Raw genomic sequence first — 8567 nt, forward strand, 5'->3', positions numbered from 1 at the left:
ATAGCACCTGCCACAGGGTGGGGGCCAGGGCTCGGAGCCCCCTGGACCCGTTGTCAGCACCGGCCGTTGGAGCCGGTGGCGGGGCACCTGCCATGAGGGCGAAGTGCGGTGGCGTGGAGCACAGGCCGGTGGAGAGGAGCTACAGCGCACCCCTACCTAGCGCGCCAAATGTTGGATCACGGGTTCCGGCAGACCCTTGAGGTTCGAACTATGGGGTGCGTGTGAAGTTCTTTCCCTCCTTCCAATCTACGCCCTTGCTCGCTAAGGTCTCGCGGACGAACTCGAGGCACTCGCAACACAAAAGACAGAAGGTTTAGACTGGTTCGGGCCACCGATGTGGTGTAATACCCTAATCCAGTGTGGTGGTGGTGGATTGCCTCTTGGGCTGATGATGAACAGTACAAGGGGAAGAACAGCCTCCTGAGGTTGAGGTGTTCTTGTGCCTGGTGTGCTAAGCGTTAGCCTTCTATCAGATCCTCACTCTTTAGATCTCTCCCCCCTTTTGGTGGTGGCTAGTACTACTTATATAGGCCATGGTCCTCACCCCAAATATTGAGCGGGAAGGGAGCCAACAACGGCGGCCAATTTGAAAGGGGACAGCTAGTACAAGCTATCTTGACAAAAGGTGGTCTTCGCCTACCAAAGGTTCTAGTGGTGACGCCGTCCTGGGCTCCATGGTGACATCTGTCCTGCCGTCCTTCTGGTCTTGGTCTCTTTGCACCGATATGGAAACCTTTGCCTGATGCCTCGGTACTCCGCGCCCGCACTTGCCTCCTTAGCACCAAATAGGAAACAAGGACGCTGCGCGTGCTGGCGCCCGCCTGGCGCCGATCATCATGACTCATGTCACGAGAGCCTCACGAGGTTCGCCCCGCCTTGATATCTCCGCTCCTCGCGAGGCAGCCCGGTGAGGCCGCTCCTGAGGAGGTCTTGCGTCGTCCGCCTCGCGAGGGTCTTGAATGCCTTGTTGATGATGATGGGCCGTACAGACCTGCCAGCACAGCCACACCATGGGCCACAGGCAGGCAAGGATGGGGACCCCCATTCCCTGAACGCCGACAATGAGCACCTGAATGTGTGGATTATACCCACAAGATGTCTTTGATCAGCAGCTATCCTCTTGATTATCTCAACAATCAGACTCATGACCTTGAATTTCTGAGGCACATCAAATATCTGCGGCCACTTGATTGAATGGCCTCTCATCATCTTGTGATCTCCAGATTTGGGCAATAATGTATGCCTCAATATAGTGTTGATTGTTGCTAGACCAGACAGCAAGTAATGTACAGATCCAAGCTTGTGTGTTTCCAAAGCTTTGTCTGGGATCTCTTTGTACATGTTGGCCATAGAGTTGTGGTCTTTCTTCTTCTTGGCATACACATGCAAATCATCCTCATGCTCTTTAGGGGCATTTATCAACTTAGCCCACTCATCAACAGTTGACTGGTACCTTGTACCCTCAGACATCCACACAATCCTACCATCTGGATAAAACTGAGAAGTGGAGTAGAATTGCATGATGAGTTCATCATTCCATTTTGTCAGCTCTTGACCCACAAACTCGTCAACACCACATGATCTGAAGCTCTCATGTACACCGGGAAAATAGTCTTTATTCTCATCAATGTACTGTGAGTCAACCCATTTCATATCAGAGACTATTGGCTTCTTGTCCAGCAGAATGGTCTCATAGAAATCTTGTTGTTCTTTGGTGTGGAATCTATAGTCCACTGCAGTCCTCCTCCTCACAGCATAGGGATCATACTGTCTCAGAAGTCTCAGACTTACATCCTTCCTGATGTTCATATCCTCTGCCACTGGATGGGTGTCATTGTGATCTGGAATCTTTGGTTTAAGCTTTATGAGCACTTGGGCTTCAGCATCTTCTTCTTCCATCTCAGGCACTAGGGCCTTCTTCTTCTCTTTAGCTGGAATGTTCCTGGTGCATCTCTTGGGCTTAGAAGTCTTTTGAACTTGGGCAGCAGCTTTGGGGGCAGTTTTGGGCCTTGAAGGAGCAGCCCCGGACTTAATGACATCCCCCATATGATTTTGGGACTTGGGTGCTGGTGCAGCATCCTCTTCCTCGTCATCTTCTTCAGCTTGATCTCTCATTATAGAGGATCTACCAATGACTCTGGTAGTGGTCTTCTTGACCCTCTCTTTCCTTTTTTTACTCTCTCCAGTTGTCTCTTCAGTTGGCTTAGAGGTTTTAGCAGTTGAGACCCCGGCCTTTGACATATTAATCCTCTTGGCAGGTGCCTTCTTATGCATTCCAGGTTTTGTTGCAGCAGTAGTACCATATTCCTTCTTCAACACTTTCTTTTTGCAGATCACTTCTTCTTCAACAGCCACATAGTCCTCATCTTCAGAATCTGAGGTTTTACTTCTTCCTTGATCTGGTGGCTGCCTTGGGCAAATTGCTTGGAGTGCTCCTGCTGCCCTCATCATAGCTGCTTGAGGGACTAGTGCCCTCACTCATGTGCACTTGCTCTTCCAATTTGTTCTGGCTATCGCTCTAGTCAGACATTCTGGCAAGCAAACTGACAGCAAACCCTATGCTTAGATATAGATGAGGTAGAGTGGATGAGCATCACAAAGTGTAGAGTTTTTGCAAAACTTATGAGTCAAAAACTTAGTTTTAGTTCTCCACAGAAACCATTTCGGAGCTACCGATTTGTTAAACTCGGTGACACCGAAGCAACTTTTGGAGTCTAAACTAGTGAACTCGGTCAGACCGAGTCATAGTTCAGTGGCTCTGAGATTGCTAGGGTTTCACAGAGAGTCGAACTCGGTCGCACCGATTTGCAACTTTCGGTCGGACCGAAAAGAGCAAGTGCAATGTCCTAAGCCAAATCGATGAGACCGATTTCTACAACTCGGTCGGTCCGAGATGAGTTCCGCAGAAACCTAACCCTAAGTTTTCGAATCAAACCAAACCTAAAGGAAGTTTTCTCTGGATAGATTGATCTCATACGTGGTAAAGAACATGGCATTGCATTGTGCTAAGAATCGGAGTAAGGAATTAGCACAAAAGATTGAACAAATACCCTAGTTCGGTGGTGAGTTCTCTACGGCGGCAATGGTGGGTCCAAATCCTATTGACAGCGATGGAAAACAGCGGCAGGAGGTCGCTGGCGACGAGAAGACAAACCGGATACCCGAGGCGGTAGAGCAGGACACGCACGGGCTGAGGAGGTTTGAAGAAATTTCCAAAATCTCACCCGTGGGTTTATATATCCTGACCCCGTCGGTGTGACCGAGTGGAACAACTCGGTGGCACCAAGATGCAGAATTGCAAGCGGTTATTGCAACTCGGTGTGACGCAAAAGTTTAAATCGGTTGCACCGAGATTGAAAACCTAGATCAAGTCAATGAACTCGGTGTGACCGCAGTGGATGGATCAGTCAGACCGAAATGCACAGAGAGGTTTTGGAAGTTTAAGTCTATGACGAATCGGGGACTCCTAGTGCTCCTCACACGGAGTGGTTCGAATCTAACTTGATCAAACTTTCTGATGTACCAGGAATAGAGTTTGATACGAGAAGAGCATAGACACTACAAGAAATATGTCAACTTATGACCAGCACTATTGGTCACTGAATGGTCACTGATTTCAATTTGTGACCTTTTTGTGACCAAAAACATAAGCTCGAAAGCTGGCGGTCATAAACTGACTATAGCAACCTTTCTTCTAGAATGGTCGTAGACGTTTATGACCAAAATACGTCTATTGTGGTGTTTTGGTCACTAGCAACCTCCCCAGGCCAAGTAGGCATCCAACGTGGCAATCTGATGTGGCACATGATTCAGCCTGGTCCAATTCGATTTTCTACATGGGCCTAGCCCAACAATTCGGCCTTTTTATGATATATTTTCTCTAGCTACATGGGTTATTTTTTCTAATAGTTTTGATTTCTACATTGGCCTGACCCAACAATTGGGCCTTTCGTTTTTGGGCCTTGGCCTTTTTGGCTCAACAGTTACATTTCTTTTTTTAGTTACATTTCTTTTTTTAAGACAGATCCAATAGTCAGATGGGTTTGAGTGGGTCCCAATGGTCAGAGTCGTGTTCTTCAAATTTTGATTTTCCAGTAAATAAAAAAAATATTTAAATCAGAACTGACTGAAAACAGAAGTAATACTTCAACAACCAAATTGGCACCTTACAATCAAACATACACCACGTTTATAATCGAACATACTTCACATCAGGTTTACAGCCACCAAGAACACAACTAAATATCAAAATATAACTATCTATCAGAGTATAACTAGCTCCAATGAGCTAGAACTCAATGCTTCTTCACTTCTTGGAGCCCACGACGAAACACGAATGAAGTACAACATCAGCAAGTTATCAAACAATATGGTAAGGAGGAAAATAAAGGAAAATCTAAAAGCACATTAACTTGTAGGCAGTCTGTGTGCATAAATAAAGTAAAACAAGCAAAATGAGGCATAGAAATCAGTGGATACAAGTAGTTACTATCAGCAGCAAGTAAATACTACTCCAATCACATCAGGTTTACAATCCTATAAATGCGACATTTTTATCATGTAAGCATAGAAGGACAAAATAAACATCATTTAGATGTTTGAAACAAAGAACCAGAATTTAACCGTTTGAACGGCAAAAAAATTGTTCCAGTAGATCATATCCGGTTTAAATTAACTCCTTTGACACCAATATTATACAACATCAAAGAAGTATACATACTGATCAGGTTTAATTAGCACATAGAAGCCAAATACCAGTAACCGATGAAGAAATAATCCTGATATACAAAGGTAAGCTCATTGTGCATTTTCTTTTTCAATGTGATACACAATAAGCATAAGTAACCACCAAAATCTCTCAATACCGATCATTAACTAGAGACCTCCCGGGAGGCAAAGCCCTAACAGCCATGGCATCGAATAGAAGAGTTGGTGTGCAAAGAAAAAGCAACTACCTCTCAGGGGCCGTAGACGGCGGCGATGACCCTGGTGTTGCCCATCTCGAACAGCGCCGACCCGTCGGCCCTGGAGAAGATGTCGACCTCGCCCTTGAGCTGCCGCATCTGCAAGGCAAGGTAGCAAACAGGAAGAATCAGAGGCAGTCGAGCCAGCATGAAGAGGATGAGGCTGCTCTGCTGTGGACAAGAAGATTTTAGCTAGGTATGATTGTTAAAAGAAATCAACAAGACAGTATAACAGTAGCAAACAGTACTCAGAGCATCATTACCCAGAGGTTAATCACGGGTACCTTGGCTTGAATTCAACATCAATTCAACATGAGGGAGGGACGGATTGCAACAAGGGGGATCGAACCTTGATGATTCGATGATGTTGCTGCTTGTCCTTGTCCTTGCCCCGCCAGGCAAAGGAAGGGAAGCTCCGCTCAATCTGGCCACCGCCCGTGGAAGTCGAGGCCCATGCCCTCTTAGCTGCAAAAACAAACTTTCTCAATACACAAAGCAGGAAACAAGGGGGATCAAAAAACGTAACGCCTGCAAGTAGCACTGCTTTGCTATCAGGTGCAATCACACATTTTTTTTAATTTCTACCATGCTTCCATTTTGCAGCAACCAGAAATCAATTGATTGTGGAGATCTTTCAAAAATTAGTTTACAGTTCATTAGGCAAGTTACAATCCATTTGTCAAATAAAATCGCTCATCTGCCAGAAGCATAAGCAATTAGACAGATCACACAAATTCAGTATTATTATTGTGCAAACAAAAAAATGTTCAGAGTGCCTCCATACACAAATCATAAACATCCTCTTATATTATGGATGCGCTTGTATCAAGCTAGCCCTCACGGTTGGATGGATGCAAGTGTCCTGCCTGGCATGATTAACCCATTGTCTCTTAACCGACGCCGCCGAATACAGGGGACAGAACAAAATCAGGTTGTTTCTAATGCGTTCATACTGACTACCTGAAGAACTGCTCAAGTTTCAGTGGCCAAGAAGAATCGGATTTTGCATCACCAAGAGAGCACAAGGAAAGGGGATTGGCGGGGTTACCTGCCCTGATGCAGATGAACGCCGGAGGAGGCTGCAGGTCCCGGTGGTGAAGCTGGCGCTGATGAAGGCCCGCGTAGAGCGATCCTTGGTGTCGTTGCCCGTCGGAGGTGCGTGGGTCGTGCCGGTGACCCACTGCGGTGGCTAGGGTTCCGACCCGCCGTGGTTGTGGATCCCGCCGCCGTGGCCCCCGCGAGGAGCCTGAGCAGGACCCCACGGGCTTGGCCTTGGATCAGGCCGCGGCAGGAGCGACACGGCCTCCCTCTCGATCTGGGTGCACGGCCGCGGCCCCCCGATCTGGAGTGTAGGGAGATGAACGAGAGACTAAGGGCGCCGGCGGTGGGGTGGAGGGAAGAGGATGGGCCTCGGGGAGACGAGCTCGCCGCCGGTGGGGTTAGGATTGGGGGAGAGGGAGGAGGTCGGCGGCGGCGGAGATTGGGTGGGACGAGGAGGAGCAAGCCCCGTGTCCTCATTTTTTGGGCCGGTTGGACGCACGCATGCACGCCGGATGAAGGCGAGGGGAGGGGGATGGCGGAGACGAGGTCGGCTGTGGGTGGGGGCGGCGGTGGTGGGTGGGGATGGCGGCGGTGGCGGAGACTACGTCGCGACAAGGGAGAGGACGGCGCGGCAGCCTCGATTGGATTTGGAGAAGGAAAGGGTGGGTGGGTAGGTGGGTTAGGGTTTTGGTCTTTTAGGAGAAGATCCACCGTTGGATGGGCGCGTGATGGATGGCTCAGATCTTGTCCAACTTGGTGATCCGCGTGGATGTGGTTCCTCGCTTCTCATTGGTTGGCTGGTGCGCGCTCAAATATCCAAAATTTGGACCCAAATTTCTGGAAAAAAATGCCTACAAATCTATGTTGCAAAATTGAACCAAATCAAGGGAGTTTGTTCAAATGATCTCATATTTTGCACAAGGGCACAACTTGGAATGGCAAACAATGTTGCCTAAGGGAGTTTCATTTTCTTTGCATGAAAAATTCATTTTCCATTTTCCGAGTGCCCGAAATGAGTTTTTTTTTGTGAAGGACCTACCATATATTTGTTGCAAAAATGGACCAAATCAATTTTATAAAAAACTAGGCCATATTTAATGCACAATTGACCAAATGGTTGCGTGTAAAAAGTTTTGATCCACCTCTGGTGAAAAAGACAAATTTCCGCCGATTCAGCTGGAAGCGGGTCAAATTTGAACTGCAGGTGCATTTTATTTTGCTCTTTATTTTTTCCAAAAATCATTTCTAGGTACATAAGTATCTATTTAATCAGAGAAACATCAAAAGTTTTCCAAGATTCAACCACTAGCTAGGAACGGTCAAGCCCGCCGTTTTGACCGCATTTTGAAACGGGCATAAAAAATTCGAAAAAAAAGTCAAAAAGTTGGAAAACCTTCGCATTGGGTCATTATATATGACCAAGTTTCCAGGAAAAATAATAAACTTGTAATACGGAAATTATTTTAAAAAAGTGTTCTGAGAAATGAGCTATCATGCGTGAAGATTCATGGCTTTCAAGCCAAATGATGAATCTTATGGCCACATTCATGGCATAGTTTGTTCAAATGATCTCATATTGTGCACAAGGGTGCATCCTGGAATGCCAAACAATGTTGCTTTGGGTAGTTTTCACTTTCATTGCACAAAAGAGCCATTTTCCATTTTCCGAGTGCTCCAAATGAGGTTTTTTTTGTGAAGAACCTAGCAAATAATTATTGCAAAATTGGACCAAATAAATTTGATAAAATACTAGGCCATATTTAATGCACAACTGATCAAATGGTTGGGTGTAAAATGTTTTGATCCACCTCTGGTGAAAAAGACAAATTTCCGCCGACTCAGTTAGAAGCGGGTCAAATTTGAACTGCAGCTGCCTCATAGTTTGCTCTTTATTTTTTTCCAAAAATCATTTCTAGGTACATAAGTATCTATTTAATCAGAGAAACACCAAAAAAATTCCAAGATTCAACCACTAGCTAGGAACGGTCATTCCAGCCGTTTTGACTGCATTTTGAAACGGGTATAAAAAATTCAAAAGAATGAAAAATTTGGGAAACCTTCGCATTGTTTCATTATATGTGGCCAAGTTCCCAGGAAAAATAACAAACTTGTAATATGGCAATTATTTTAAAAAAAGTGTTCTCAGAAACGTGCTATCACGTATGGAGATCAATGGCTTTCAAGCCAAATGATCAATCTTATGGCCACATTCATGGCATAGTTTGTTCAAATGATCTCATATTGTGCACAAGGGTGCATATTGGAATGGCAAACAATGTTGCCTAAGGAAGTTTTCATTTTCTTTGGACGAAAAAACATTTTCCATTTTTCGAGTGCCCAAAAGGAGGTTTTTTTGTGAAGCACCTCCCAAATAATTGTTGCAAAATTGGAGCAAATCAATTTTTTAAAATACTTGGCCATATTTAATGCACAATTGACAAAATGATTGGGTGTAAAAATTTTTGATCCACCTCTCGTGAAAAAGACAAATTTCTGCTGATTCAGCTGGAAGCGGGTCAAATTTGCACTGTAGCTGCCTCGTAGTTTGCTCTTTATTTTTTC

The sequence above is a fragment of the Triticum urartu genome, chromosome 2, assembly GCF_003073215.2.
Source record: "Triticum urartu cultivar G1812 chromosome 2, Tu2.1, whole genome shotgun sequence".
Lineage (NCBI taxonomy): Eukaryota > Viridiplantae > Streptophyta > Magnoliopsida > Poales > Poaceae > Triticum > Triticum urartu.